Below are 25,000 nucleotides of genomic sequence, written 5' to 3' on the forward strand. Positions count from 1 at the left end.
TGTGTGTATGATGGCAAATTATTGTGTTTTATCTGAAATTTAAACTTAACTATCTGCATCTTAAAAAAGTTTACTTATTTATTTTTGTTTTATGTGTATGAGTGTTATACCTGCATGTGTGTAAGTGCACCCGTGTTGTGCAATACCCACAGAGAATAGAAGAGGGTGTTGGAGCCTCTGGAACTAGACCCATGAATGGTTCTTAGCCACCAAGTGAATGCTGGGATTTAAACCTCGGTTTTCTGTAAGAACACCCAGTGCTCTTAACCGCTGAGCCATCTCTCCAACTGCTGAGCCATCTCTCCAGGCCTGAGTGTCTACATTTTTATTTAGTTAAATCTACCCTAGGTTTGGACAACTTACTTTGCTAAAGAGTGGCAAATGAAATGCTTGAACATAGTTTTGATGGAGCTTAAAGCTTATGAATATGATCAAAATATAATATGTACATGTAGGAAATTGTAAAAAATAAATACCTCCAACCTAAAATTGATATTAAAAAGCTTGTTCTCTTGATCTTGTGCACTGTTGTCTTTTTATTACAGCTGTATGGATTTGGCCAAGGAGGATCTAAGATTTAGAATAAGGGTGTCCAGAACTAAGAGTAGTTACTAAGCTTATGCTGGCAGAACCTTGAATCCAGTGGACTCCTAACTGCAGTCAGGATTGTCTGTGGGGCTTTGAGTTTGTGTCCATTGCTCAAATTGGTTGTTTGAACTTTGTCATTTTGGTTTCTATACCCTTGTTTCATCATCTAGCCTTCTCCCAACTTTCTCTTAACTATGTTGAAATATAATTCAGATGACATATAGCTCACCAATTTTGAGCATACAAGATGTGGGCAATTAGAAAATATTTTATTTATTATTTTTATTTTATGTGTATGAGTGTATCGCCTGCATGTGTCTAAGTGCAACTGAGTCATGCAATGCCCTCAGATGTCAGAAGAGGGTGTCAGATTTCCCTAGAGCTGGAGTGACTGACTGTTTTCAGCTGCCATGTGGGTGCTAAGAATTGAAACCAGGTCCTCTGCAAGAGAAGCCAGTGCTCTTAACCACCGAGCCATCTCTCCAGCCTGGATGTGGATATTTTTAGGGTGATATTAAAGTTTTATTATTATCATAACTGTAGACTCAGAGGCTGAAAAAATGTTGGTAAAGAAATGACCCTTTTTATAGTATCGTTGTAAAAATCTAAGATGAATAAAGGTACGTAATAATAGGCTTGCTGGTCCTTAAGATCAAATTTTGTTGTAATGTTTTGGACTAGGGGCTGGAATGAGTCTTAGTTAGGTAAGGAAGCTGAAGCATTAGTTCTGGTCATTTGTATGTCTACATCGTCATTTGGGAAGTCAGAGTTTGGGAAAGGAGGTCACAGAACAAAGTTAAGTTATCAAGCTGTAGTGAACAAAGGAGATCAAATGTCTCCTGCTTGATGAATGGATAAACAAAATGTGGTATATCCATAGAATGACATACTGCTGACCAATATAAAGAAGGATAGTTTTACTCACATATGCTTCCAAGAAAATATAAGCCTATAGATATTCAAAGTGGATTAGTGGATACCTTGGGTTGTATGGGAGACTGCAAATAAATATAAATCGTATGAAGGATATAATGGAAAGGATGGAAGAGTTGTAATAGTGGATTTTGGTGAAGGTTGCTGACATGTCATAGTTATCCCATAGGGGCTGAAAATCTCTTCAAATCATTGACCAAAAGCTTGATGGTTTAAATGACTTAAAAAAATAATTTATTTTTCAAACTTATGTGTATATGTGTAACTGTATGCCACAGGTGCGTCGGTGCCTATGGAGACCAGAAGAGAGTGTCAGATCTCCTGGGACTGGAGTTACAGATAGTTGGGGTGCTGGGAACCAGACTCTGGTCCTCTGGAAGAGCAGTACATGCTCTTAACCACTTAGCAATCTCCCCAGCCCCATATTAATGATTTAAATACAGATTAGGTCTGATTACAATGAAATGTATCTAGTTTTGTTTCAACAAAAGCTTGGAGCATATTTGAAATAAACCATTAAATGAACTCAGCAAGACTTGCTTGCTCCTATAATTTTTATTGAAGTGATTTTAAAAAGGAACTGAACTTGGAGGAGTAAACTCCTAAGGTTAGCATAAGTCCCTCTGAGTTTAGTCAATGACTGGTTATGTGGCTGAACAGGTGGCTTGGACTCAGCCTCAGTTTCTTGTTTATAAACAAAATATAGGCTTTTGTGAAGCATACTTTTTAACATAATATTTTTAATTTACTATTTGAGAATTTCATACATGAATACAATGTATTTGGATCATATCTAACCCTCTACTTCCCTCTCTAACTCCTCTTGGTCCCCTCCTCACATACACTTCCCCACTTCATGTGTGAGGAATGTATTTTATAAATAGAAATCGCAGTGTAAAACTTAATCAAAAGTAAGTTATCAGAGGATAGAGATTCACAAGTCCCAGACCATCCTTGGGTTTCTACAGGCAGTTAGTGGTTGCTGGAGGTGGGTATTTTCTTCTGTCATGTAGCCACTCTAAGTTCCCCATTCTCCTGTAAGTAACATCAGTTAAGCTCATTTGTTCACCCAAAATAGAAGGAACTTAATGAATCATGGAAAAAATGTTTGGGCCAGTTTTCTAATAAACCCCTATTTGTACATCTTTGTTTTTTAAAAGTGAGGCATCTTGATATGTCCATAATCCTGTAGTTAGAGTCTTCTGATTTATGAAAAAACTAAATTTTAATAAAAACATGAACTGTTTTTACATCAAGAACTCTCATATTTTAAAGAAATTTAATCTCTTCAAGATTCTTTTTTGTTAGGGTCAGGAGAGTTAGTCATTCATTTAAAGGATATGGCCATATTCAAATGACTATAGTTGTGTTAAGTCTTGCTGCTTCCTTAAAGGAAATATAAGACAAATGTAACACACATATAATAAAGGACTCCAAACTATTTGTTTTGCAACATCAAGTTTTGGTATTTCATTGACATCTGGTAAGTCTTAATTCTCGTGTTAAGGAAATTGCTTTAAAGACAAAGCTATGAATGATGACAGATTCATAGGACATTCCGTACAAAGCAGGGGATGAAGATTTGCAAAATGCAGCTTTCATAGAGATCATTGGAATTCATGTAATGACTAGTTCTTTATATTTGAAGCATTTATAGATTAATTTTCTATGAATGACAGACAGAAGTGGAGAGATTATATAATTTAATTTTTGATTTAAATGATGGAGCTTAGCATTCTATTCAACAACTAGTTGGGCACTTCCAGAGAACCTTTTAGACTCCCACACTTAAGCCTGTTTCCTAGTGTGTGCTAGTTGATATTGTTTTCCAAGAAAGTACTTTACTGAACATGTTTAAAAATGATTTTCTTCCAGTGTTGAAACTAATTTTATATATGGACCACAAAATCCAATATTGTAGGACATGTAAGCCCCAAACTACCAACCAGAGGTGGCAATTGTAGAAAGTGTGCCTTTTTTCTAACTTGCATAATGGGTTGACTATAACTTTGGGTAAAGTGCAAGATAGGATAAAGAGATGGAAAATAAAGTAGACATATTCTTGAAGAAATTCCAACCTATATATAATAGGTTTTTCAAAAACTAGAAGTGGTATAGAAAGCATTTTTGGAGTGTTGAAAGATATGATTCTTTTTTATTTCTTTTGAGAATTTCATACACGAGTATTGTCTTTGTATTATTTACACTCCTCCCAGTCCCCTTCCAACTCCTCCCACTCTTTCTTGTCCTCTTTTTTGATTATTATTGTTATATGTACATACATTTATAAATACACACACACACACACCACAGGCCCCTTATCCACCTTGGCATGCATGTCAACTGGTTTTGTCATTATGCTAATCTTGTTAGACTACAATACTGTGGAAGTTTCACTGGTGTAGCTTCCCTATCATGTCTACAATGCATTAACTAGCAGTAGGTGTCTTGTCCATCTGGCCATTACATTCTTTCCACCTCCTCTTCCGTTCTCTGAACCTTAGGTATATCAATTAGATACTGGTCAATTCACAGTGAATTGAAGGTCACGATTCTTGAGTGGAAAATACCAAGTTTTGAGCAGGTTTAAAAAATACCCTGGAGAAGTTATAATAAAACCTCAGAACATCACTCATGAAAAATATAGAGGCTAAAATAGTAGAAAGAGATTATCTGCTGATAAGAAGTGATAATACCTTTGAATCCCATTGGAATTTGGAGAAACTGTATGTGTGAAGTTTTCTGTAGGGTGAAGGTATAGCTCATACTTAATGCATGATGGCAACATATAAGCTTAAATCTGTATGTTAAAATAGTGGGACTAAGTCCTAAAAGTAAGACATAGACTATGACTTTTAGTATGCTGGGGAGAAGAGAACACAAAGAAGGGCAAACATGGCCAGTAGAAAACAGGTGATAGAATTAAGTTCAAATACAGTAATCACGGAAATGCAATTGGATTATGACTTCCATCTGAGTGTAAAGTCCAATCAAATGTTGGTTGTAAGAGGACACTTAAAATATAACATACAATAATGTGACCTAAGAAATAGCAAGTATGAGTATAAAGTCAATAAAACCATCAAAAGGATGATTTAAAACACATCACTCCTTCTTTAAAATAACTTGAAGACTAGAGAGTTTTGAGTAAATTTTAACCCAAATTTGAAGGACCAGATGCTCCCTTGCTTAAAAATCTCCCATAGAATGTATTTATAGGGACAGTCACAAAGTATATTTTATATGGGTATAAGTAAAGTCAGAGAAGGTCAACTGAAAGCTATAGGATGATCTCACAGTCATTGATGTGGCATTTCTTTAAAAGTAGAAATTAAGGCACTTGAGAGATGGCTTTAGTGGTTAATAGCAGTGGCTGCTCTTGCAGATAACCTGGGTATGGTTCCCGTCACACAAGGTGACTACCAACTGTATATTACTCCAGTTATAGGGGATGTGATGCCCTCTTATGGTCTCTGTGGGCATTGCATACATGTGGCACATCTACATACATGCAGGCAAAACACTCATATGCATCAAACAAAAATAAGTACAAATTTAAAAAGAGGAACAGTTGAGCCAGACATAGTGGCAATTGACTTTAATCCCAGGACTTGGGAGAAAGAAGCAGGCAGATCTCTGTGAGTTTGAGGCCAACCTGGTCTACATAGAGAGTTCCCGCATAGCCAGGGCTGCATAGTGAGACCCTGACTCAAAAAAAGTAAAAAAAAATGACAATACTGTAAAATGCAGTGAGAATTTATACCCAAACTACAAAATATCCAAGTACTGTAATGATGATCAATCTTAGTCAATGGTCAAAGATAAAATTTCAAACTAGTGAAAATCTCATTATAAACAGAAATCAAGATTTACCAGGTAGCTCCTTCTAGCCCTGGGCACAGGACCACTTCTTCCTTTGGCACCCCAGACCTCCGGACTATCCCCTTGGCCCAGATCCCCCAACTGCTTCGGGATCCTTTGAACCCAGACCAACACAGTTCTTCTTCAGTCTGCTTTCCTAGAGCCCTCACAGCCTGCCCCCAACTCAAACGTGCCTTTGCACACCTGAGACCAGCCTTCTTCCCTGGCTATCCCCACCCCTGATCTGCCTGGGATTCTTGAGGCCAGCCTCCTTTCCTGAGACCTCACAGCCTGCCCCCACCCCCAACTTGCCTTTGCAACTTGACTTTGTGAACCTGAGACCAGCCTTCTTCCCTGGCTGTCCCCACAGGCGATCCCCTCACCACCAACTTCCCAACATCCTGATCAGGCAGACAGACCTGCTCAGTCAGGACTCTGACCAGTCTACTACTCAGCAAGAACTTGAAATACCCACCCATTTGTCTTCTAAACCTAAACAAAAAGTAGCTAAGCTACATAAACAATATTAACAGAACCAAAATTAATTAAACAAAAACAGCGTAGAAATTCCTGTTGAACACATAACCAACAAAGAACATCCATATGCCAAAATGGCGATGCCCACTAATAAATAAAATTCATAGATTTGAAAAAGCAGTGGGTGTCCCGATTCTCTGGCTGTTATAATCTTACTGCCACTTCTTCTGCAATGTTCCCTGAGCTTTAGGGGTTGCACCATAGGTGTATCAACTGGAGGTAGGCACCCTACAGTCTCTTATTCTCTGCGCTTGTGGAACTTTGTAATATTCTCCATCTGTTGCAAAAAGAAGCTTCTTTGATGAGTGGTGAGAGGTACATTTGTCTGTAAATATAAGAATGTGTATTTAGAATACGATAATAAATTGGGCTATAACATAATTATAGTAATAAATTATTAGGCAGGTGACAGGAGTAGGCTCTTCACTAGGGTCTATGACCTCTCAGCCATGTGCACTTGACTACATTTACAATCCCACCCATGAATTCGCTCCCACCGAGTGGGCCTTAAGTCCAATTACACAGCTCTTGATCACCCCCAAGGCAAAATTGCAGCTATTGCACCAATAGAGATATTTTGCTGGGTTGGTCATTTTTGTGGATTGTAGGCTTTACACCTGGGTAGGACTGTTGATTGCTTTTCTCCTTTGGCTCCTTGCATAACCTTCTGTTAAATATTCTTGACATGATAGTGAAGCTGCGCCCATGAAATCTACGTTGTGGTAGCCTAAATAAGACCTGCACAATGAGAACATCAGCTGACATGCCAGTGTGAATGGGAGAAATTTCACAAGATCGCATCTCTAGATGAAGAGCTAGTCAATAAATGGATGCTGAGGGAGGGAGAATCAGTTTTCTCCAGGGATGAGCTCCCTGGTAAATTATCCAAACCCAAGTGGTTAGTCTTGAAAAAATGTTCAAACAAGCACAGTTAAATGGACTCAGTGCATTAAATAGATGTATATATATATATATTAACAATAATTAAAGAAGACAAAAAATTGAGAGGGGAGTTGGGGTGGGGGAACATGGGTGAACTTGGTCAGGGGAGGAAAGGGAGAGGTAGAAATGATGTGAAAACAAAATTCATGTTTGAAATTGTCAAAAAATGAAAAAGGTATTGGTGGGTGTGGATGGGGGAGGGGATCTAAATTTGATTAAGATCTATCATATGAAATGCACAAAATTAAATAAAAATATACATTAAAAAGCAACACTTGGAGGAAGTAGCAGAGAAAGAAGCTGTGGCATCTCTTTCTATATGCAAAGAGAAGCTTAGGAAAGGGGAAGCCAGGTGGGGCTAGCTGCTGACCATGAGAAGTTCTGAAGTTCTGTGTTACTCACATTTGAGCTGATCAGTCTTAGTAAGAAGTATATGTAACATTTTGTGAATAAAGAAAATTTCTGTAGGGAGATATTGCACTTACTAAACTTTATAGACTATTGTAAGTCAATTATATATTTAAAATAATTTTCCAAAATGATATAATGCACTAAAAATAAGAGTAATTTTGTCTAGTAAGAAGTTTTCTATAATTGTACATTGCTTTAAAGAAGGTCTTTAAACTGGAAGAAAGAACAGAATGAAATGGATTTACAGTCTGATAAAATTTCAATGAAGTCTATATCCATATATTCACATTTCTTTGTGAACAAGAAATAATTTTCTCTGACTTTCCACTTTTTATTTACGTATCAAATTTTTAGTTCTATAAAAGTATCTTAAAAGAAAATAAGCACTGGCATGTGAGTTTCTTATTATAAGTGTCCTAATAAAAGATTTTTCATCTGTAACATTTGGCAGAGGGAAATGACCAGAAAATAAGTTTGAAATGAGAGAATCATTTCACAAGCTCTGAGTTCGGTTAAATATAATTTTATTTCAATTTAAATGACCACTTATGACACATGGAAAACTGGTATATGATCTTTAGCATATACCAACACTTGTTTATGAATAATGTGTGGTGCTTTATAAATTTAAAAGAAATATATTTAATAAAATGATATAAATTTGATTAGATGTAAGTACTGTATTAGTGTCCCACGTGAAAAAGTGGAAAAGAGAAAGAAAATTTTGTGAGACAGTACCTGAAGTCATAATGTGCTCAACAGTACCAGAAACATTGCAGTACCTGCTGTTTCTCTCCTTTGCTAGGCACTGAGATCATGGGTTGCATATTCTTCTGTGTGAGTAGGAGTTATGAACTGTGGAGGGTCTGAGGTATTTCCTTGCTCACAAACTAATAAAGGAGCTTGCCACAGTTGCATGGATGCTGGCAGAAGATAAAAGGCTCCTGAATCACAGACTAAGAAGTCCATTATTTCAGTACAGTGCTCATGAGTCCCAAGGAAGCGCCCGAGAGGTGGTCCTTAGTGGGTGCTACACACACAGTGGGTTTACATCATAGATTAGCCCAAAACATGGAGGAAATCCCAATCTCTTCAAGTGTTTTCCTGGAGGGGGATTTGATTTATTATCTGGACAATAAAGAAACCTAAGCTGTACCCTCTAGAGCGATATTGTATTTGTCAAGGCTAAATGTGTCACACAGGTCAAGGACTAGGATGAGAGAAATATAAGGGGCCTATGGTTCAAAATTTAAGGAAGCACTCAAGTTCTATTCCTCAGCCATTTGAATGACTCTTGAAGTATGTAAACTTGGAACCCTGGGTGCCAAGCTGGCCTTGCTCTGTGCTATACAAACAGCCTTGAAAAGATCTCCTAGAATCCATGAAATTATGGTAGGCTCTCTTATTACACTGAAGCAAAGAAATGCCTCAGAACCCCCACAGTTCTTTGCTCTTATTCCCCAAATGGTCAATGTCTTGGTTCAGAAGACAAAAAATAATGAGGGATAATTCAGGAAGAATTATTTCCCAAACAGAGGCAGTTCTCTAGTTGCAAATACATGACATTTGAGTGTCGCTCACCCCTGCGCTTTACAGGGCTTTTGGTGATCTGAGGGCTTTGGGGAATGACTGAGAAACGTTTATCTTAAATGTTTTTGAAATGTTTTTTTGAAATTTCAAAGGTATTTCAGGTTCTCTTATGACCAAGGCATTCTATTCTTGGGTCTTTACCCAAAAGAAATAAAAAGATTTGTTGATTTATACACTTGTGCACAAATGTGCCCATCAAATATTTTTAAAAATTTCATTTTTGGGGGGTGGAGAGATGGCTCAGCGGTTAAGAGCACAGGGGATCTTGCAGAGGACCCGGGTTCGATTTCCAGCACTCACGTGGTGGCTACGAACTGTCCTTAACTCCAGTTCCAAGGGAATCCGAAGCCCTCTTCTGACCTCAGTGGCATTGCACGACTCAGGTGCACTCACATACATGCAGGCAATACACTCATACACATAAAATAAAATTAAAAAAATTATTTTAAAATTCGTTTTAAACTGACAGATCATTGTATATATTTATGAGGTGCAATGGAATGTTTTGTTACATTACATATTGTGGGATGATCTAATCAGGCTAAGTAACGTATCCATCACCTCAAATATTCATAATTTCTTTGTGGTAAACATTTAAAATTCACTGTTATTTTCAAATATGTCATATGTAATTATTAGTTACAATGTATTCTACTTTGGCTTTTCTATTGCTGTGATAAATACCATGACCAAAAAAACTTGGGGAGAGAAGGGTTTATTTGGCTTATAGCTCACAGTCCATCAGCAAGGGAAGGTAGGGAAGGAGCTCAAGCAGGAATGTGGAGGTAGGAACCTAAGCACTGAGCACAGAGGAATGCCTCTTACTAGTTTGATCCTTGGGTCTGCACTCAGCCTGCTTTCTTATATGACTTACAACTACCTGCCCAGGGGTGGCACCACCCACAATGGGCTGGGCCCACATATATCAATTAGCAATTAAGAAAATGCCTCACAGACATATCCACAGACCAATCCAATGAAAGCAGTGCCTCAATTGAGGTTGTTTCTTCTCAGGTGTGTCACATTGCCAACTGAAGCTGTCCAGCACACCATGATAGATCGAAACACATATTCTTTGTAACTGAAACTTTATACCACTTGTTGCCCTTTTCCCTGTCCACCTCTTATCCACTTATCCACTGGTACCCGACATCCTATTCTTTCCTATGAGCTGAGCTGGAAGTTTTACCTTCTACATCTGAGAGAAATCAAACATTCTTTTTCTATGTTGGCTTTTTTTTTTAACCAAATATTCCTCTAGTGTCATACATGTTGGTATACTGGAGTATGTAATGGAGTATATTGAATTGGGCGGGAGCAGTAGGGGGAGCTGTAGATGGGGGAAGGAATCTAAATACCATCAAATTATATTGTATGAAAATCACAAAAATTCAATAACAATTTTTCAAATATTAAAATATTTATCTTCACTATAATTAACATAGATTTCTAGGAAGAAAATTCAAAGTTACAGCAATAAAACGAAATAAACCACAGTTGTATCTTTTAGTATTGAACATCATGAACATGTAAACTGTCATCTGTTATTTTTTATGAAACTGCACCTTCTTTGTTTTGCATGCTTTAATTTCATAACAAAATAAAAAGAAATGGTTGATAAAACTCTAAAAATAGTCTTTGAGGGGGTTGGAGAGATGGCTCAATGGTTAAGAGCTCATGTTGCTCTTACAGAGGACCTGAGTTCAGTTCCCAGCACCCACATTTGGACTCTTTCTCTCTCTCTCTCTCTCTCTCTCTCTCTCTCTCTCTCTCTCTACATAGGCATCAACACACACACACACACACACACACACACACACACACACACACATGGAATTAAAAATAAAAATGTAATTTTAGAAGAGTTTTAAAGTTCATGAATGGAGGAAGGAAAGGTGATTCCCTTGCCCCTCAGTTCTGAGGATGTGTACCTGACCTGCTACTTTAGTGACTTCTTCCAAATTGTGAGCTTTTAACTTCATATTTGGAATGAAATTTTACAGAGTTGAAGGATTATCTTATGTGAACAAAAATATCAGGAATGTGTTGATTCCCATAAAAAGGCCTACAATGATTCATATCTGATGTGAATTAGCATAATGTCATTGCTTTGTCTCCTGATGTATAATTTATATCACTGTCTGGAAAACTATGCTCTGGAGAGAGGGAATGGAGAGAGAGAAAAAGAAGGAGGAAGGGAGGGAGAGTGAGTGCAGAGAGATAGAGATGGAGATGGAGAGCGAGAGCAAGCGAGAGCGAGTGAGTGAGCGAGAGAGAAAGAGAGAGAGATCGAGAGAGCAGAAAATAGTAATCTGTAACATCCAGGACAGAGAGGAAGTCTGTGTTTGAGCTCTGAATGGAAGAAAAATGCTGGTGTCCTGGAAAGTAATAGAGAAGGGAGATAGATATGTGTTAACAATAACTCATTGAAATAAATGTTTTGTGATTCTTTGGCATAGTATAGGTACTAGCTAAATATTTGCTAGATTAGGGTATACATGGATGAATATTGCCTAGGGCTGACCTAGGGCAAAGGAAATAATTTTTTTAAAGTCTTTTATTTTTTTTTTACATTTCTAGAAAATTAGATATGTTGAATTATTTGCACAAAATACATTCTAACTTTGAGGCAGCTGGATAGCCAAAATTTACTTGAGTACTATCCTATTTTGTGAAGTAGGGACTGTGTATTTTTAATTTTAAAAAAATATTTTATTTATTATTTTTATTTTAAGTGTATGAGTGTATTGCCTGCATGTATGGACACCCATGTTATGCAGTGCTCAGGGAGGTCAAAAGAGGGCTTCAGATACCCTAGAACTAAAGTTACAGATGGTTCTTAACCACCATGTGGGTGCTGGGAACCAAACCTGAGTCCTCTGCAACAGCAGCTAGTGCTCTTAAAAACGAAGCCACCTCTTCAGCTCCTACAAAAGGAATTTAAAAAAAATATTGAATTTTTGTGTATTTCATACATAAAATCATGTTTGTTATTGTGAGTATTCAATAAAAACTTGTGCTATGACCTGTACCATTCAGAACCATGGGACTTCAGTCGTTAGAAATGCTCATTGTTCATAGGTGTTAAGACTCAGAACATTTTCAATTTTGAGAGCAAACAAGCTGAGCTGCTTTCTTACTAGGATCAACTCTAGACAAGGGTTGAGAAAAGGAGAGTTCACAATGGGTTGAAGTATATAGAGACAACTGAATATAAACTGGGTGTTTAAAGATGAATTTGGAATAATAGCCAGGATAAAAGAGGGTATCCCAGGAATTAAAATATATGAGAGCAATCTGGCTCAACTTGATGATACATGTTTGCAAACCATGGGTAGGCAGATGGGGACCAAGTTAATAAAAGCATAAAATACCAGACAGAAAAGTTTAACAATGAGTTTTTTGTGTTGTTACAGATTAAATCCAGGGTTTCCTACATGCTAAGCAAGTGCTCTACCACTGAGCTATAGCCCCAAGCCTTTTAAAATTTCTTTTTTGAGACAGGATCTCAATAAGAGGCCTAGGATGGCCCTCAGTTCACTCTCTAACCCAGATAGTTCTTGAACTTTGGATCCACCTGGCTTAACCTCTGGTGTTGTGGGACTGAAGGTCTGTGCTACTAGGCCTGGCAAGGTTTTCATACAATAGAAAATTGAGTGCATATATAAGATGAATTGATGTCAAGTAATACAAAACTGGCTTTAACCAACAAGGTTTTTACTATACATAGATATTAAGATGCCCAGTGATGTCACCGGAAAACCAGTCCTAAGAATTTTGGCTTCTTGTATTCATGATTATCACTGTACAGCCTACTATGGCTCCAGGCATAATTTCTACAAGACATTCATATTATGAAGCAGAGGACAATGGTAATGCCTGCCATTTTTTAACACACATTCTTTCTAAAGGGAATAAAACTTTGCTTTTAAAGGCCTTGGCTACACTTGATTTTGTGTCATTGAACCAAATTGGGCTACACGCTTACGCTTAGAGGCAAAGGAGCCTGAGAAAGAAACCACTGAGTTTTCCAGCCTTTCTAATTGAGGTCTCAAGGGAGAAGGGGATTAGGAGCAATTGGGCTGGTTAATAATCATATACTACTAACCTGTTTTGGCATGGTTCTTGGGCAGGAATATGGCATGTTGAAAATATACATTTTACCTGCAGTCATTCTTAGAAAAGTCTTAAGTAGAAAAAAGGACAGTTTATTCAGCATACATTTCTCCTTTCTCTGTGCTGCTGTGGGCTTCTATTTCTCCACATCACTGATATTGAGCTTGGCCATAAGATTTTCCTTGAACAATGTAGGTAGAAATAATAAATTTCCAGAACTGAATCTAGAGCTCATGATGCCTTCATGCTTCCGTCTATCTTTTCTGCTCTTCCTTCTCTTCCCTAAAAATAGTAATGTTCCTCCCTAATAGCTCATTGATGCCAGTGGGATCAGAAACCCGTGGAGCAGAGTTATCCCAGCGGACCTGAAGCTTGGAGTAGAGCTTCCCTAACTGACTTTGTAGATTCACAAGAATGGTAATAAATAGGTATTGTTCTGTTCTACAGAGATCATATACATGGGATTTTTTTCTATAGCAGACAAAATGGAGTGAGAAAGGAAATGAAGACAAGTAAAGTGGGAACAGAAGAACGTATAAAGAAGATAAAATTCCCGTTCTCTTAAATAGAATGTCAAGGAATAAGGCAGGGGACAGTTGAAGCACCATTTTCCCTTTTTACCTCCATTAATTAAAAACATGTCAACAGATTTTGTTGTGTAACCACTGTCTACTCAGTGTACTTGAAGTATTACTGGGTATGGAAAAGGAGAAGGAAACAAATTGGTTGCCATGTACCCCTGTGGTCTTGCTGTGTAGCTCATTGTGACTTCAAAGTTAATATTTATGTATCCTGAGAGCTGAGATCACATGTGTCCACCATCACACCCAACTACTAATATTTTAAAGTGTGACTTTGGTTTAATGCAACATTGACCTAAGACAATTTCTTATACTGTAGATGGAATAGATTTTTTTCCAACTCTTTACTCCTTCCTTTTAATAAAATCACATATATATGCATTTGCTGTTTCATACATTCCATGAGAAGAGGCAAAGTTTATTTCTCCAATCCAGTGACACAGTGCTCGTCTACATATTTTGCTTTAGACTGTGACGTATTGCTTGACAGATGAGCAGAATGTTGGAAACATGTCCATGTGGTTTAGCTTAGTCTCTTGCAATTTTGCCATCCACCATTAGATGAGCCTTTCAGAAGTAGTATCTTTGTCCAGAATGTTGAAGATATGTTTCACATGAAGTCTGGAGTCCAGCCTGCCTAGGCCAAGCTGGGTCAAGATCTGCTGTACTGCAGCCTACCAACAAACATGTGGGAAAGAAAAACAAAGTCAGGTTTTGTACATTACTGAAGCAGAGAATCCTCTACCCATTTTATTATTGAAAGAATTGTCTCATATCCAGATTTTTTAAATTAGGAGTTATGAGCCCATATGGAATTATGTAACTGAATGTTGAGGCAATAGTGAAAGGTTTCTAAATGTGCCATGCTACAAATTTAATTCAAAATCAAATGCATAATGCATCAGAAATGTTTCTGGACACACTTTCAGGTGTTGCATTGTATGATCTCACTGAAGCCTTGGTTCGGAATACATAGCTTGCATAGTTTATATTGTGCATGCCATCATCACATATGATGCTAAGAAATTTTGTCAGAAAAACCTCTATTTTATATATATATATATATATATGGTACTTGGTAAACTATGTAGAAGCAGAAAACTATGTAGAAAAGAATTGTTTTTAGAAAAATACAAAATGTATTCTTAGATGGAATGAAATATTTTTCTCACTTGACTATTAACCCCCAAATACTCTATTTTTACAAAAATATCTTGTTTTTTAAAAAAGTATTTATTATTTTTATTTTATGTATATGAGTGTATTGTCTGCATGTATGTGAGTGCACCCGTGTCGTGCAGTGCTGCCGAGGTCAGAAGAGGGTATTGGATTCCCCTGGAACTGGAGTTACCAATGGTTGTTTGTCACCATGTGGCTGCTGGGTACCAAACCCGAGTCCTCTGCAAGAGCAGCCAGTGCTCTTAACTGCTGAGCCATTATCTCTCCAGCCCCCATTTAAAAATTTTTATTTTTATTTTATGTATGTGAGTGTTATGTCCGAATGTCTGTAAGTGCACCTGTGTCATGCAGTGCTCATAGAGGTCAGAAGAGGGTGTTGAGTCCCCTGGAAGTAGAGTTATAGATGGTTGTTAGCTGTAATGTGGGTTCTGAGATTTGAACTCAGGTCCTCTGCAAAATCAGTCAGTGCTCTTAACTGCTGAGCCATCTCTCCAGACCCCTAGTTTCTTTTCTTAAAAAATATTTTATTTAGTTTTTATTTTGTATGAGTGTTTTGTCTGCATGTATGTAAGTGCAACTGTGTTGTGCAATGCTCAGGAAGGTCAGAAAAGGGTATCAGATATCCTGAAACTGAAATTACAGACAGTTGTTAGCTGCCATGTGGGTGCTGGGAACTGAACCCGAGTCCTCTGCAAGAACAGCCAGTGCTCTTAACCAGTGAACCATCTCTTCAGTGGTTTAAAAAAATATTTTATTTCAAATACTTTATTTTCAACTGTGGTTTTACCATAGATTCTAACAGACTATCTTCTTGAAATCAACATGAATACTAACTTGATGCCAAATATTTTAGGGTGTGAGCTGACCTTCACATATGGATCATTTGTCTTGTGAATTACATTGTTTTCATTTTTCTCTCATCTACTTGTTAAAAATTATTATGTTATTTATTTGTTTGGTGAGGGGCATGCATGTGACATAGCATGCAGTAAGTGCCTTTGCCTGCTGAGCCATGTCACCAGCCCCTTTTCTCATCTACTTTTGAAGGAATTATACTTTTGCTTGAAGCATGAAGGAGAAGCAGTGCGGTATTGTAAGGAAAGACTCAAGAGCAGAAATATTGTCACTAAGTGATATATGAATTCCATATAACTTATGTGCTCCAGCAAATTGTTTATCTGCTTTAAACTCAGTGTTACAGTCCATCAAATGGGAACATTAATAAATTCTAATTCATGGAGTGGCAGTGAAGACTGAATGCAGTAATGTGTATGTAAATTTATTGTATACTTTTAAAATGATTAAAGTATTGCATTTATAGTTTAAACTGTTTTTCCAGGAGAAAAAGGGAAAAGAATAGTACCTCCTATAATTTTTACTGGTACCTTGCCTTAAAGGATCATATGTATCATATCCATTTTTTTTTCATTTGAACTAAAACTAGTTTTACTTTGCTTTGTCTTCTCATTTTAATTTTACCTTTTGTCTTTCCTTGTCGTGGCAATTGATTGACTGGAGAGAATGAGTTTGTTATATTCCATTTAAAATTGTTTTTTAAAAAATTTTTAAGAATTTCATATGTGGGGACTGAATTTATATTATTTATACCTCTCCTCCTCCCGTCCACTTCCTGTGTCCCCTCGCACAGTCTTTTTCTTTACACAATTAATATTATCTCCTGCTTCAAGCAATAGTGGATAATAATCTCAATCTGTCTTTTGTTAGCTTTACCAAACTCCAAGTTCAGCTACCGCTGAGCTATTTCCATCAAACACAATGCATAGACTCTAGTACATTAACAGAACTAAATCATTTTTCTTGTGCCTTTGAGACAGAATTTCATACTATAGTCCAGACTCTCCTTGAACTCATGGAAATCCTCCTGCCTTAGCCTCCTGAGTGCTGAGTTTACAGATGTGTGCCACCATTCCCAATAAGAATGTAATATTTTAGCAGCCAAATGAAACAGAAAATTGTTTAATCATAGGTAATGTGGTAGAAAAGTAAACTTTTTGGAAGACTTTTAGTTTTAACTACTTCAGTTACAACCTTCATTCAAACCTTTCTTTTGAGCCTTAATTTTCTCACTTGTCTAATAGTGGTAACTACTTGAAGGAATATTTGAAGGACTGAAATCCATAAAATAACTAGTCTTTCTTTCTTTCAAACTTCAAAGCAGAGAAGTCTCAAGTCCAGGCTGGAAAACATGGCCCCTTCATCTTCTTTGGCTTTAATTTCTCAATAATCCAAAGTAAGTTGGGGAAATATTTGAAAATGTTTCATTGTCTTCTGTTCAGCAGTCAGCCTTGAACTTACTCTCTACAAAGTAAAGAAGCAGGAAGTGGTGATTCCAGTGGAAAGAACATATCTTAGTTTGTTTTCTTTACTCACATATTTTTTCACATTAAAACTTTATCTTAGTTTTAGAGAGGAAAAAAAGAAACTTTAAGTGAAATTTGTTGCTCAAGCAGACACACACAGGCTGCCAAATCTGTCATTATAAATCTCAGAGACTTCACATGAATTGAAGGAAATATAACGAGGACTTTGACCTCCTTCTAAACAAATGAAGCCCTTTGCTCACCACAGTTTCAAAAATCTAATAGATAGTTTATAAATATTGTAGGCCCATATAATGACAGCAATTATTCATATTAAATACTTTTATATATTATATTTCACATATATTTGTAGTTCTAAACTAGAAAAATTGAGATTTTAGAGTCTATTAATGGAAGTCTAAGGACACTGTAAGTTTGTTGATTAGAATTTGAGGCAAGACCATCCTTATGATGTGAACTTTCCATTATGTTTTGCAGTTTCTTGTGGACTCCTTAAGAAGTGCCCCAACTTCTCTACCATGAAGCCTATCCAACTCCACTCCTCAGGTAGATGTGGTTGTTCTTTTGCTAAAACACCCACAGCCCTTTTTTATCTCTTCTCTGTGGTACTCTGGTGCTGTACTGTAAGGACTGTAAAATTTTTTGCTTTTATTAGACTAGGATCTCTTCTAGGGAGACCATAAATCGATGTAGTTCATCAGGGCTTACAGAGTAGTTAACCCATAGCAGGTCCCTAGTAGGAACCTGGTATAGGAGCTGACATTTTGGATGGATGTATAAATGAATGCATGAACAAACCTTAAGAGGTTTGAAGCTTCATTGCTTTTCACTAGATTCCCATGATAACCTCACCTCTGAACCATCTTCCTGCTATTTGGAAACCATTAAAAAACAGAAAAGAAGGAAAAAGATTCAAGGAAACATTCAGATGCTTTCTCACTCCTCACATATTTAAGAACATCCTTGAAAACCCAATGATGTTCTTCTCCTTATTCTATTATCAATCCAAAGAAGGCATGAGAAAGAGTGTGGTCTAGTCGAGGAGAGAAACTGATGATGTTAATCACACCATCTTGACCATGTATGAATTGAACAAAGATTGGAATAAAAAGCTAGAAATCCTTCATGTTCTCTCAAGCTGTTTTTGTAAACCTCCTTTCAAGTTCCTGTCAATCAAAAATGCCTTCCAAGGTCATAATAAAATGATTTAAGGATTTCTCATGCCACTGTTCCATGATTACAGTAGTCAATCAAGAATCCATTTTATGCTGTTTCGATATATTATTCTGTTGACTCAGCTGCATACCTAAAAGGGCCTTTGATTAAACATTATTTGGGATTCAGAGAGTATTGTCTACTCACTTAGTACACAGATCTCCCTTTGCAAATGACCCTCTAAACACATCTTCTCCTCAAGCACTTCTCATTTGAAAGAACATGTACTTCAGATTTATAGGAGAAAGAAACATTTCTATCCCAATTGCTTGAATTGTGGTCTTTCCAGTAGTGTTTTCTTTGTATAGTACAATTTACAGAAGATGAATGCTGTGTTCCCCTACATCCAGTTTCAAGAATTTTTTTTGTTCAGATAACAATCCATTGGTTATTTTTACAGTGATCTGTGGATTGCAGTCTTGTCAGCAGCTGTTACCCTCCATTCTTGCTGTAGGCAGCACAGATTCCTCAGGGATCACCTACCTCATTTACCTGCAAGCCCACAGTTGGAGAAAATGGTTTTTATGCTTATAGCTATTCAGCTTCAATTAACAGGGCACCTGAGAATTTGAAAACTCTTTAGTTTATTAGTTGGTGCAACCTTAATAGACATGGATAACAGTTGCTTGTGTCCTTTTAATTACCTAAATTCAATTTGTCCTAAAACAATATTGGCTGACTTCTTTCCAAGTTTTCTATAGTTGGAGAATTCCATCTTATCTTGGATAATGTCCTGGGTTTTATTTTTGTGGCTAACAACACCTAGTTTGTTTTAAAAAGAACTGCATTTTACTGGGTTTATTTTAGGATAAATGGATTTTTGACACTCATCTACAAGATTATGTTGTAAAAATCGTTAATCTATTCGACTAGAATGAAGGTCCTCGATTAACAGAGTGTTCATCAGCATTGACTACCTATTGCCACATTAATGCAGCACAATAAACCGCCTAGATGGACTGACTAGACTCCGGTGGATGAATTTACACCGAAGGTCATTTGGGTACAAATCTTTGAATGGATAGGGTTTAACATGTATAGCAGAATACATGAGTTCCAGTGTGGGGATGGAGGAGGTATGCATGGGGAAGGGATCTAAATTTGATTAAGAACTGTTGTATGAAATTACAAAAGCTCTATATTTAAAAAAACCTCCACAGTGGCTTTACAATAATGTACATTTATTTAATGCACTCAGAGAGGACCCATTCCTGTATATGCACTTGGCTGAAACTGTTTGAATATTGGATGCAACTCTATGTATGCCATCAGGTGTTATAAGATGGCCTTGACTGTGAAGACAAGTGTGACTCAGCTTTATGGGTGTTGCAGCCTCCAGCAGACTAGTCCAGGAAAGTCTCCCACTTAACAGTGGTAAAAGGCCAGAGCAAGCCAGTCTATCTACAAAAGCAGTGGTCAAGTCTCTGCTTACTTCATGTTTGCCAGTATGCTACTGGTCAAAGGAAGGCATATGGCTGGGTTGGAAGTCTGAAGTGGGAGGGCATTGCAGTTATAGGACAAAAGGCATTGAAATAATGAAGTGTAAAGAACTGGAGCCTGTCCCTGCAAGCAGTTGATTACTGAAGCTTGTGTTCTAAAACTGTAACGAATCCCGTTTCTACTTTCCATGAATTGTGCACATTTCTCTCCTTGCCTCCTTCTTCATAGATTTAAATAGCTTTCTCATTTTTTTTTTTTGATCCTGGGCTCATTGTCCTTATTTTCTTCACCCATGTTTCCTTTGTTGCTTCCATTCTCTTTTGTATTTCTCCCTACCTGTCTCCTTCCTTATTGCAGAGAACCCAAAATCAAGTCTAAAATTCTTATGTACATGGGTAACTGCTTGCAAGTTTTTCTTGTGAGAAAGGGTGTCTTTGGCGCTCTCATTACTGATAAAATCTTTAGAAAAGGAGATGTTGAAATCTCCGTTTCCCCAGAAACTTAACTGTGTGGGTGGTTCTGATGTGGGCAGAAGAGAGTCAGATCTAAGTTGTCTTGAAAGGAAGAAAGAAAGAAAGAAAGAAAGGAAGAAAGAAAAAAAGAAAGGAAGGAAGGAAAGAAGAAAAGAGAGAAAGAAAGAACCCTTCGTGAACAAAACAGAGACAAACCTAAATAGATTTCCCTCCCAATGTTTTTTTTAAAGTTATGTTCCAAATTTACCAAGTGGAAATTTGAACGGGGCTTTTCTTTTTAATTAAAGGATTAGAATAGATGTGAATGCAGGTGGTATTTTCGTTAGTAGTATGTGGTGATAATCATTGTTGCCATGGCTACCTGAAACATATTCAAGAGAATATCACTTCATGTTGAAACTTCAAATAAATACTGTGAAAGTTCTATACTACTCATATAGATTGAATTTAGAGGGGAAAAAGAGATTCTTTAGGCTGGAATCTGTATCTTAATCTGTCCTTGAAAATATGGCTCTGTTCAAAATAGGTCAATTTCAGGGGATAGTAAACTTTTTTTATAAGGTTTATACTAAGTTCAGTAAGTTCCATGCACAAACTTGGCATACATTACACTAATTGGATTGCAGCTTAGCAAAGTTAAATATATTAAGGTGATTTATTATAGTAAACACTTAATGAGGGCTTGGTTTTCTGTCTGCTTTCAGAGAGAAGAGCCTTGCCATTAACCTCATGCAATGTGCCAATCTGTGATTCATAAAAAATCTGCAAATGCCTTGTGTACAATACCATGCACTTTATGAAGGTGCAAAGTTTTTTTTTTTTCAAATTTTGCTTCTATTAACCTGTCTTGTGGCAGCCTGGTCTGTGTTCCATGTGGCTAATTCAACGTGAAATGGCAATTCTGCTTCTTGAAGTGTACTATGTATTGTGTTTAAGACAGTGGAAAATTTGATACAATTCCACAGCCCTCTGACCCAAACTGCCTTCTCTGCACATTAGACTTAAATTTCTTTTCTACCTGATTGTCTGTTTCAGTACATCTTTCCTCCTTATGAATTAGCCCCCCCCCGAGTCTAAATTTCATCACCTGTAAAAGTGGGACTGCAATACTCACTTCCCAGTGTTGCAAGGTTTGAAGGCCAGTTTAAATGAAAGTGATTGATATGCTTGTAATGCCATACACATGCAAGATCTAATCATAAACATAGATAGTATGCTAAGGTTCAGAAGTGGGAAATCATTGAGAAAACACTGATTTCCCCCAGGGAACTTCAGTCAATTATATTAACCCTGCATGAGGGAAGAATTACTGACTAACAGTTAAACAGAGTAAGATGTAATAATGCTTTCCATTTCCATGGCTTGGATTTTTAAGTCTTCTCAGGTAAATGTAGTTTACAACAAAACTTGGCTATCACATGGGTTTTAAAATAGGGATGTTGGCTAATGATTCCACAGTTCTGTTAAAATTGTGACACCTCCTCACTTTACTTCTTGTAGTAGCTTTTAAAAGGACTGCTTGTCATGTGTTTATTTACCTTGAAATTAGAGTGAAGTTAAAGTGATTTGGGTTTGAGAGGTTCATAACATTTCTGAGATCTCATGAGAGCCCAAGACATCCAAACAGGAATTGAGATAATTTCTCTAGAGATAGCAGTAAGACTTGCTTTTGGGTTAGTGACAGGTGGGGTATGGGGAGTTAGGCTGTGTCTACTAATGAATTACTTGGTTGTTCATGCTGCTGCTTACTGGTCTCTGTTTAAGTGGAGCAAACAGTGGTGGTCCAAATGATGCACACAAGCAATTATGTTCTTCCATAGAGAGGAAGTTTTCAACTCCAAGGTGACTAGTAGAAAAAGCTTTTCACTGTTTGGCCTGGCTTAATTTATAGTCACATTATTATTTGCTTTTTAAAACATAACTCCTATATGACTGGTGCACCAGATTCATGAGAGGGTTAGGGAAGGAAATGTGTTCCCATTTTGCTACTGGGATAATCTAGCATAGCTGGAGAGATTTAAAAAGCGGTCTGCACCATGTATATACACTTAATGTTCAAGGTAGATGACACAGAATTTCATTGTTAAGTATGTGGCCAGTAGGCATATATAGTTTATTTAAATTTAAAATCACCTAGGATAAAATTTCACTTCTTCTGTTATACCTAACTGCTTTAAGTGCTCAGAAGGTATATGTCATCCATATGTTCTCCCTCATTTGTGGAGCCTAGCATCAAATCCTTATATGTGAATATATATCCTGATGTAACTGCAGGAACCAGGGAAAAAGGAACCAAGGAGGTAAAGAGAAAGAAGGAGACTGAGAGGGAGGAATAGTAGCAGACTGGTGTTACCAAAGGGGAAATGGGTAAAATGGTGATATTTAAATGGGAGAGGAAGAAGGAGGGTTATACAAGGAACCATGGGGGCAAAAGGGAACAAGGAGCTCAAGAGAGGGTGACCATAAGAGACAGGCATTATCAAGGGTGAAATGGGGAAAATGGGGTACTTTAACTGGGGAGGATGGAAGGAAGGAGAAAGAGAGAGGGGGGGGGAGAGAAATAATTCTTAGCTGGTGTGAAAAACCAAAGGGAAACATATTAGTTCAAAAGCCTACTCAAAAATTATGCATATAATATCTCTACATGTCCATGTTTATTGGTGAAGGCTATACAGCAAGAAACAGTGCCAGGCAGGAGAAACTTCCCTTTGCGTTATTGGCCAGAGTAGTCCAAGAGACACCCCAAATTACACACGCTATTGCTACAGTCCTTGATTGCCTCTCAGAATTGTAGGTAAGACCCTATTGCTGAAGATAGAACACACTTTGGACACAGGACTTAGAACAGTGGCTCTGGAACTGATCTGGAAGCCACTTCCCTGAAGGCTACCACTCATAGTTTTGGAGGACACTATGCAAACTGTTAAGGGAGAATATCATTCAATGGTCCAACGCCAGCTTTAAGGCCTAATAACCACAACAATGCCCAGTACAGCAAACTACATTGGGGCAGTCGTGGCATGTTTATCTTGGGGGAAATCAACAACTACCTAGTTGGACTTAAAGCCCACTCAGTGGGAGGGGGGTCCAATGCCAGCTTTAAGGCCTAATAACCACAACAATGCCCAGTACAGCAAACTACATTGGGGCAGTCGTGGCATGTTCATCTTGGGGGAAATCAACAACTACCTAGTTGGACTTAAAGCCCACTCAGTGGGAGGGAACTCATGTGTGGTACTGTAAACATAGTCAAATACATTTGGCTGGAGAGGTTATTGATCTTAGAGAAAACTCCAAGGGTGTCACATCCCTAGGAAAATGTAAATTCTTACTATATGCCATACGTTGATCCTTGTATTTACAGACAAGAAGTCACCACTCAAAGAAGTTTCTTTTGGAGACTATTACAGAGTTCCACAACTGGTCACAAACAGATAATAAGTGTTTGTGAAATGCCCAACCTAAGTGACACATCTACAATGGAACCTGTACATTTAAGAGTCATGGAACATAGTGGAACAAGTGATAGACTATTAATGCATCTCTCAACTCTCATCAATGAAGTTCCCTCATGCAACAGATAGCAACGCACACAAAGGCCATAAATGGCCAAAGCATACAGAATAAGAGTCAGAAGAATATGGGCCCTTGGACAGTACTGCTGTATTAAATTTCACCCACCCAGGGCTCAGGGACTATAGCCAAAGAGGGGTTGGAAAGATTGTTAGAGCCAGAGGAGGAAGTGCATGACCATATAGAAACAAGTCTTACCGGTTCCTGGAACATTGCTCATATGAATCTACAACAATGGTGTCAGCATCCACAAGACCCATGCAAACTCAGGCAGACAAAAGCCAGCATAGAACTGGGGAAATGGGCAGCAGGCCCTAATATTAACCAAAGACCTATTGGCAGCTGATTACTACTGGGTGAGGGAGAGATGATTTTCTCCTCCTCCTCCTCCTCCTCCACCTTCTTTCTTCTTTAAAGATGATCTTCTTTAGGGGAGTGACTCTAAATAGGCTAACTAGACCCCAGTGCATGAACTTGCACTGAGGGACATCTAGGTACATTAACTTGACTTGATAGGGCTTAATATAAATGATAGCATCAATGAAACCCAGTGAGTGTGTGTGTGTGTGTGTGTGTGTGTGTGTGTGTGTGTTGAGTGGTATGGGGGTGTGGACAGTGAGGGGTATAAAGATGATTAAGGTGTTTTGTATGAAATACAAAAATTCCAATGAAAATATACAAAAAGAAGGTACATATCGCCAATAGGTAATGCATTGAAAAGAATAAAAATATCTCTTCCACTACAACAGCTCTGTTAGATATGCAGATAGAGATAAAGATGAAAACATTTCCATATTTTATTCATTAACCAATATACGAGTTGTCTTAGGAAAAATATCAAGAAGGTGTAGTAGTTTATATCTTTAGAGAAAATATAAAATATTCCACTTACCTGCTCCAAAATTAAGAACGTGAGTAATAAAACTTAATTGAACAATTACAACAAATTAAAAAATCTGAATATGTTTTCCTATTATAAGAGTATGCACAGGGAAAGAGCCTGGGGAAAGCAAAGGATGTGGATTCGGACATACAGATGCTCATGTACAGGCACACAGAGACAGACGGGAAAGGAAAAGGGTGTATGAACATGGAGACCCTGTGTCAGAAAGGAATAAAGTCAGAGGGCAGTAGGACGGAAAGAGAAATAGAGAGTCAGAGAAAAATACAAGGGGAATTCTACCCCCTCAAGGCGAGTGTTCACTAGAAGTCACAGATC

The sequence above is a fragment of the Nannospalax galili genome, unplaced genomic scaffold (assembly GCF_000622305.1).
Source record: "Nannospalax galili isolate Female #2095 unplaced genomic scaffold, S.galili_v1.0 scaffold1053, whole genome shotgun sequence".
NCBI lineage: Eukaryota > Metazoa > Chordata > Mammalia > Rodentia > Spalacidae > Nannospalax > Nannospalax galili.